We start from the raw sequence: 8,539 nt of genomic DNA on the forward strand, positions 1-8,539 counted from the left end.
GTATATTTAACATATACATGTGGCTATGTTTTATAAATTAGTATATATATATATATTACAATATATATATATATATATATATATATATATTGTAATATATATATATATACTAATTTATAAAACATAGCCACATGTATATGTTAAATATACACGTCTATAGAAGATATATAAACATATATACGCAACATTCAATATATATGTACTACTTTAAATAAAATATACTACAATATATATACATTACAATATATATATATATATTTAGTTATATACTAATTTATATAAAATATACACCTATATATGTTAAATATACACGTCTATAGAAAATATATACACATCTATGCGCACCATTCAATATATATGCATTACTTTAAATAAAAAATATACTACAATATATATATATATATATACACACACACAATTTATAAAACATATATGCATGTATACATTAAATATACACAGCTATAGAAGATATATACACAAATATACAAAACATATGCTACTTAATATAATAAATTAATAATACTTGAGAGTAAATTAATAATATATTAAAAGTAAGTTTTTAATTTAAACTAGAAATTCAATTTAAATCATTGAATGAAAAAAATTACAAAGGACTAAGGAGTGAATGAATGTTGAATTTTATTGATTGCAAAATGATCCAAAATTTATAATTTACATGAATGAAAAATCTACAAATTATGCATCATTTTTTCCAACTCATTCATGTTAATATTAACGGGAACTTGCATAGGATAGTCAAAGTCAACAGGGGCAAAACCATGCATTGGACTTTATTCTGCTGAGTTCTCCCGTGAAAACATAATTTATTCAAGTCTCTGCTCGTCGTTCGGCTCCGGTTTCATTCCTTGGTTTCTTCTTTCCGCTCTAATCCAATCTTTGAGGCAAACTAGAACATTCATTGCATTGCTTCCAAATGAGTGTCGGTTGTCTCCAAGCTGCTGTCGTCCCTGACTAAAGGCGCTCTCTGATGCAACGGTTGACATTGGAACATTCAAGATATCTCTAGCTAATCTTGAAAGTACAAGACATTGTGTTTCATTAGTCCTCCACTAATCCAACGTGTTGATCCATCGTCTGCGATCTTCTGGCGGCGACTGAAGATAAAATTTCAGCTCTTCCCGATAAGTTGATGTATAATCTCTCTCATCAACACTGTTCCAACAAGGTAAATCATAAAAGGAATCATGGTTTGACAGATTAGCAAATAATTATTGGTCACTTTAGTTTCAGTGTTTGTAATCAAGAGTTTATGGAAAACCAGAGTTATGTTCACTATAGGTGTTGGGATTTGATAGACGCTAGTAATGATTCAAGATTCTTGTAGTAGGTAGGAACAACAAATTATTCTTGTAGAATTTATGCCTAAATGTCTCTCGACCTACTTAAGCATTTAACTACCTAATTCTCTCGAACTTAGGGAGTTTATATTTCATAACAGGATGTTATCTCAGGTTAATTAATCTTGCTACAACATTAATTATTAAACGGAAGGTTGGTAGCTTTCAAGTCCCTGTTGATAATTCGCTTCTTACTGGGATTGATTTCTTAGTTCAAGCAAATCACTAGTAAGCAGGACCTATTGTTTGCAACCAATAGATAAAGTGTAAAGCAGAGGGATTACTAAGAAGTTACTATCACCGTTAGAATCTTGAACACTTAGTAGAGTTACAAACCCAAACCCATAGATCCCATAACTCAGGTTAAGGGGTTTAGTTACTCAAACTGTAAAGAGCAATACAACTTGTTGAATTCATAATGCTATGGAATAATACTTAGAGGAAAAATGAATAGCAACAATTGTATCTCGGATTAATTGCAGTAGAAAAATCCTGAAAAATAATATGATAATCTCTCAAAAGCTAACTGTAAGCTTGTATCCAAAAACTGGAGAGCATACACGTGAAGTTCAAGTGCAAAATGTCGAGTACCAGCCCCTAAGAAAACCCTAAACAATACTTTAAATAGTTTACCCTAATTGTGGAAACAAAATCACATAGTTCAATAATTTCTTAGACATGTGACGATATTTTTTGAAGCCTTATTAGGAGTCTGATGACTTATCACAGATGTTGTCAGCTCCTCTTCGCTTTTGACATTCGCTGCCTTAGGCTGACGATGAAGCATGACGGCTTATCAGATCTTTGATGACTTATCACAGATGTCGTCGATGATTTACTTCAGCTCTCATGTTCTGCCTGAGGCTAACGATGATCTTGACGGCTTATCACATGTCGTCATCGCTTCTTCCAACTGAATCCCATTCTCTGTTTAAGGCTGACAATGAAGATGATAACCTATCAGAGTGCTAACGACTCATCAGGAATGTCGTCAGCCACACTTCTCTTCTATTTGCTTCAGATTTTAATTCTTTTACTTCCATCATTGTTGGTTCTCTTGCATCTTGACTTTCACTGCAAAATCAAAGATAAAACAATCAAAATCGATAAAAGTTGCTTAAGATTTTGTAATTATTCTCAATTAAAAGCCTAAAATATGTTAGCATCTGCTCACACATCAACACCCTCAACTTAAAACAAATGCTTGTCCTCAAGCAACTAAAACACGCCCAAGAGCAATCAATTTAAAAACAACTCTGTATATTATTGAAGAACAACAATGTGACACACAAGAATCAAGATATGGTATCAAATCAGCAATAACAACCATACATGTATCAAGCTTACACTATCCAAACAAGCTAGCAACTAGCAACGTAACTAGTGTACCCTTACTACAAAAAAGTCCCACTTCACTTATACCAAACATCACATATGTAACCATAGGGACAATCACAAGCCACTCACTCTCAGAATAAAGTTCTAATCAATGTATACCAAATACCATAGGCTTGCCCTTATTTTCATTACCTATATCTTCAGACAGGTTAGCTAGGATCACTATAGGTCTTCTCTTTAACTTATAATGTAGTCTAGGGGCTGGTATGATACTCGATGATATTTAAAGTGACTAAGCCTCCTTGACACTACACTAGCTTTTAGGGTCTGACTCATTTACCTTTTTCTACTCTTCTCTTTCACACTTATTCAGGATAGGTGCGGTTCTTTTCTACAATCACTTCTTTTTTTTCACAATTTTTCTTTTCTTGCTCTTTTCCACCGCACCCAGCTTTTTATTTTTTTTCTTTTACTCTACCTTTTTTCATACTCATTTTACATCACGCACCCCTATGATAGCCACCCTCAACTTAGGCTATTTGCCTAAGTCAAGGCGCACAGTGTCCAAGGAGGACCAGGGCTAAAACAGGTTCATTATGATATAAAAATGGGATGGTGATAAGTATCATAAAAAGAAATCGGTTATTCAGGCTCAAAATAAGGATCAAGGGATATTATGCATACAGGGAAGGTCATTTAGGCTAAAGTGGGATAATATCAAAACGACCTATGATCCTTTCCTAACCCCTATCCTTCGACCTAGGCAAGACTAACCGGGCAAGTTCTGAATCCAACATACAAAGAAAACTAAGTAAAATCTCACATGCACATGGCACACAAGTATATCACAAGTTACTACTTATCCGGTTCATGCAATTATTTAGCAATGGTTATCAAGTCACTAGAACTAATACCATACAAAGATACATAATGGTCACAATTAGATGCAAATCATATAGTTAAATAGTTAGACCATTTGAGAGGTGTTCATAAAATAACAAAGTCATGTTAACTGCCCTAGGTACTTGTATTTCTCCTAGTCAGCTACAAAATGTTATAACAATAACTCACCCTATACCCTCAACTTAAAATCAAAGAAAAATAGAACTAAGGGTTAGGGTATACCTGGAGTAAATCAAGCACGGGGATCATGGGTCCCTGACCCTGTCGCTGCATCCTCAGCTGCCTTATCTCCATCGGGAGCCTCTCCCTTTCTGACACATCAGGCCCAACATTTGTTGGGGGCCTACTAGTTGAGGCACCTACATCTCTCGCTCGGAGGGCTGCCTTCCATTTTTCATTGTCAACTAGAGACTCGATCATCGCTTTCTTCGTCTCCTCCTTTTCAGTCTTCTTTCTTGCCCTCTTCTCTATCTTTCTTTCTTCATCACTGTCAGGCCTTTCGCTCTTAGCCTTGCCTTTTTTCTCACCCTTCTTCTTCTTCTTTTTCTTCACTGGTTTCTCTGTGAGATCAAGCAATAGGATTTCACCCTCAGACTCATCAACAACCGGATCTGCCGACACTATAAGTTGGTGTTGCTGTAATACTTCAACATCTGCCTTCACCTTATCCAGGGCTGATCTAAATTATGCAAGGTCTAAGCCCAATATTTTTCTTAGCCATGTATTAAAATATTTTTCTAATTCATTAATTTAATCGGGCAAGGCTCGGAAAGGATCCAGTGCAACCTTAATCTTCTTGTCCACCGCAGAGGTAAATTGCGTGGCAAAGAGTTTAAGCTGAACCTTACACCACTTGGATTGCTTTGCCACTCTCCTGAATTCATCAGGTTGAAGGAAAATTCTGTGGTAGACACAGTAGCTGAAGGACTTATTTCATTTCTAGGCACTGATTTTGCTATTGCTGAGGAGGTCAGTGCTGCAGCCTCAGAATCTTGCATCGCTACATTAGGTGCTGAGATGGTACCTGTAACTAGTGGGTCTATTTCAACCCCTGCTCCTCTGTCAAGTGTCAGTCTCGACTGATTTTCATTATATCAGATGGGGTTGTGGGTCTTCTTGGAAAACAGTTCTTCGTTTAACCCTACAACCTCAGGTACATGGGCTACCTGAAATAACCTTATAATTAGACAAGGGAAAAGATATGTTGTGTCGGGCCTTGAGACTCGAATTTTTATCTCCTCAGAAATGATCTCCCTGAAGTTCAACTTGAGTTTAGCCGCAATACTTGCGACTAATATTGCTCTATCGTCTCTAAGGATATTATCTCCCTCAGTAGGCATCAAATGAGTGTGCACTACACCCCACTAGAACTTTTCTTCTTGAGTCAGGGAAGCCTTAAATATCCTCTCATTCGGGTTAGTTAGCCATTCAAGGTTTCCTTCAGCTATGAGGGTCGCTAACCAAGATCGTTGATTCTCATGATGCTTCAACCGAGCATAGAATATAGGAGAAATGGCCTGAGGAGTAAATTTGGGGCCATAAAGAAATCTATTGATTGTTGTTTCTGAGAGGTCCACCATCACGCCCCATATTGGAACTCTATCCAACAAGGGCTGATCTGTTGATTTCTCCTCTTCTTTACACATGTTTTCCAATCGAGCCTGATAGTTTGCATAGAACTCCCTAACTAGTGTAGGGCAAAATGAGCTTCCTCCTTTCGCGGTCCATATCAAGTCATAGTCTCGAAATTTCTTCTCCACTTCAGGTTATCTGTTCAGCCCGGTAGTGATAATCTTTTTTCTTCAAAGATTGGCCTTTTAATGGGCCTTTGTTTAGTTCTACGAAGCCCATCATAGAAGATTTTCTATGCCTTGGGAATTTGCCACCTAGCATTATCTCTGACCTCTAGGTTCTTGCACTTAACAAAGGTTCCTCTTGTTGGCGACTCTTGATCATCCTGTTGCTCTGTTGATGGGGACTCAGTTGATGGTCCCTCGGATTCAGGTTTTCCAGACTTGTGTTCCTCGAAATCAGGATGATCTGAATCATGCTCTTTAGATTCAGCATGTTTAGACTCTTTTTGCTCAGAGGCCGTCTGCTCAGAAGTTGTATGTTCAGATGTTGTTGGCTCAGTATCACTCTCTTCACTCTCCTCCACCTCAAATGGTAGAGGTGGTGAAAGATTTTTTGGGCTTATCTTCTTTCTTTGCTTTGTGAGCAGTGGCTTCTCTTCCTCATAATCGGATTTCTCATCGAAGAGCTTCCAAAGTACACTTTCCTTGGTCCCTTTCTTTATAAATTTTGGGTTCTTTCTTTTGGGTGCCATTATAAGATCTGTAGCAAGATAAAATCTATTAGTCGAAACTCAAGAGTATATACACAAACACATCAGTCATTGAAGTTCCACACCCCTTGAAAGGGTTTATTTGTGCTTCAGATCAAAGGTGTGATGACATGGTCTGATAAGTCATCACGATTGTGATAACTTATCAGCCATGTCATCAGCCTTAATAGAACATGCTTCTTTTTCTCAATTTGTGACGATATAATCTGATAAGCCATCACAATTGTGATAGCTTATTAGCCATGTCGTCAACTCAGAACACACCCCTCAACTTAATTTTAACTTGATTTTTAAACCAATTTCTTCTTACAATCATATCGAGTTGTGTTCTTGAACTGTGCCCTAGGCTTTTTCGTACAATGCAGCACAGTAAACCCTAGATTCTGCTTTTCACACTATGGCAAGTTAAGCTTGCCTCAACCTTTTTGGGAATTAAGATTTACATCAGTTTATCACCTACCCAATGAAGAGAAGAGTTGGGTTATCAGCATACCTGATGGACGACTTCACCTTTGACACTTTCGTCTTAGTTATATGAGTGATAAGGAAGTATCGAGAGGAGGAAAAAGTTTTTGATGTTGACTTCAAACTCACTCTAAAAAAGAAGGAAATTTTCTTGTTTTCCTTGGAAATATTTTGCAAACAAGTACGTACATAAACTAACTATGGAAAGAAATAAAACTTAAAGAAAAGAAAGGAAATACGCGGGAAGGTGGAAAGACAAAGCTGTGGTTCGGGTCGGATATTTTTAATTTGGTACAAAATATTTACTACTTTTTTAGGCTTTCTGACGACAAAGGCTGACGCCTTATCACAATTGTGATAGCCTATAACGAATGTCGTCAGCCTTAACAGAACATGCCTCAGGTTTGATTTCTCCGATGATGAATCTTACGGCTTATCACAATAATGGCAGCCCGTCAAATATGTCATCAGGAATACTTAGCTGGATACATCGATTCCACCTTCTTTGAACTAGAACCTAACTATAAAAATAAATACTTTGTTGGAACATAAAAATTTTGGGTTGCCTCCCAATAGCGCCTGATTTGATGTCGTGGCATGACTTGGTTATCTTGACTACTCAGACTTTGTCAAGACAACCTACTGATACCTCTTTACCATCTTCATAGAATACATCCACGATTGAGAAAACACTCATCTCCCTTTTCTGTGTCATGGGTGAGTGCATTGTGAATCTTGCTTCTTTGTCATTGAGCCTGAACTTCAGCTCATTCAGCTCCATGTCTACTATCACTCTCCCAATTGCGAGGAATGGTTTGCCCAAAATAATGGGTACTTCAAATTCCACATCACAGTCAAGGACTACGAAATCAGTAGGAAGTATAAAGTTGGCCACCTTTACCAATACATCATGTAGTATTCCTATTGGCTGCTTTACAGACCTATTCGTCATCACCTGTCGCATGTTTGTCGGGGTAGGATCCCCCAAACCTAACTTTTTATATACGGCTAGTGGCATCAGATTTATGCTCGCCCCTAGATCATATAGGGCCTTAGCAAAATTTGAAGACCCGATTATACATAGAATAGTGAATGCTCCAGGGTTGGCCTTCTTCTACATTAAGGATTGTTTAGTAATGGCACTATAATGGTGGAGATTATCCACCGGTTTATATTTTGCTGCCCGTTTATTCGTCTCCATATTCTTCATAAATTTGGCATATCCTGGGATTTGCTCTAGTGCCTTAACCAGTGGCACATTCACTGTCAATTGTTTGAGCATTGCCATGAACTTGATGAGTTTTATATTATCAATTTTTTTCAATCGTTGAGGAAAGAGATGTGGTGGTATTGGGAGAGTTTTTACCACTACTTCCTTTTCTTTCTCTTTTTTTAGAGCATCATCAAAACCATCCAGCTTCTCAGACTCCACTGGACATTCTTCTTTGGGTTCATCCTCTGCTTTAGTCATATCTTCAACCAACCTTTTGCCCACAAAAGGGCCAGGTAATATCTTACCACTTCCAGTGGTAATTGCCATACATTAGCCATCACTCTGTGGATTCTGAATCATATCACTAAGTAATGTTCTACTCTTCCTCTGATTCAGCGCTGCAGAGAGTTAGCTCATTTACTATTCCAGCTGCTTGATCGAAGTGGAGTGCGAGTTTACCAACTGACTAATAGATGACAGATCGGTCTTCATGGTAGTCACCCTTGAGTTGGTAGCCTCCACTCCCTTTAATAATTTAGCCATCATGTCCTCTAGGGACATCTTTTCAAAACTTGTTGTAGCAGCCTCATGATTTCCAGAAGGAACATATAACCCACTTCTATCACTATTGCTTCTATAGTTTCCCTGCTTTTTATCTTTATAACCAGGCTTATCATAATAATTCCGACTTTGATTCTTTTGGCTATTGCCTCGGACCCTGATTATTAACATAGTTCGCCTCTTCTTCTGGATCAGCATCAACTCTATCTTGAGATCCACAACTTTCACCTTCTTAATTTTGCCTGATAGCAAGTGCTTGGTTAGAAAGTCTATCTGCATTTTTAGGTGCGCCATGTCTTGATCATGCTCCCTATATCTCCTGCATTGTTTCGCAGTCATACCCACCAAAACAGTGGG

This window comes from Capsicum annuum, chromosome 1, assembly GCF_002878395.1.
Source record: "Capsicum annuum cultivar UCD-10X-F1 chromosome 1, UCD10Xv1.1, whole genome shotgun sequence".
NCBI lineage: Eukaryota > Viridiplantae > Streptophyta > Magnoliopsida > Solanales > Solanaceae > Capsicum > Capsicum annuum.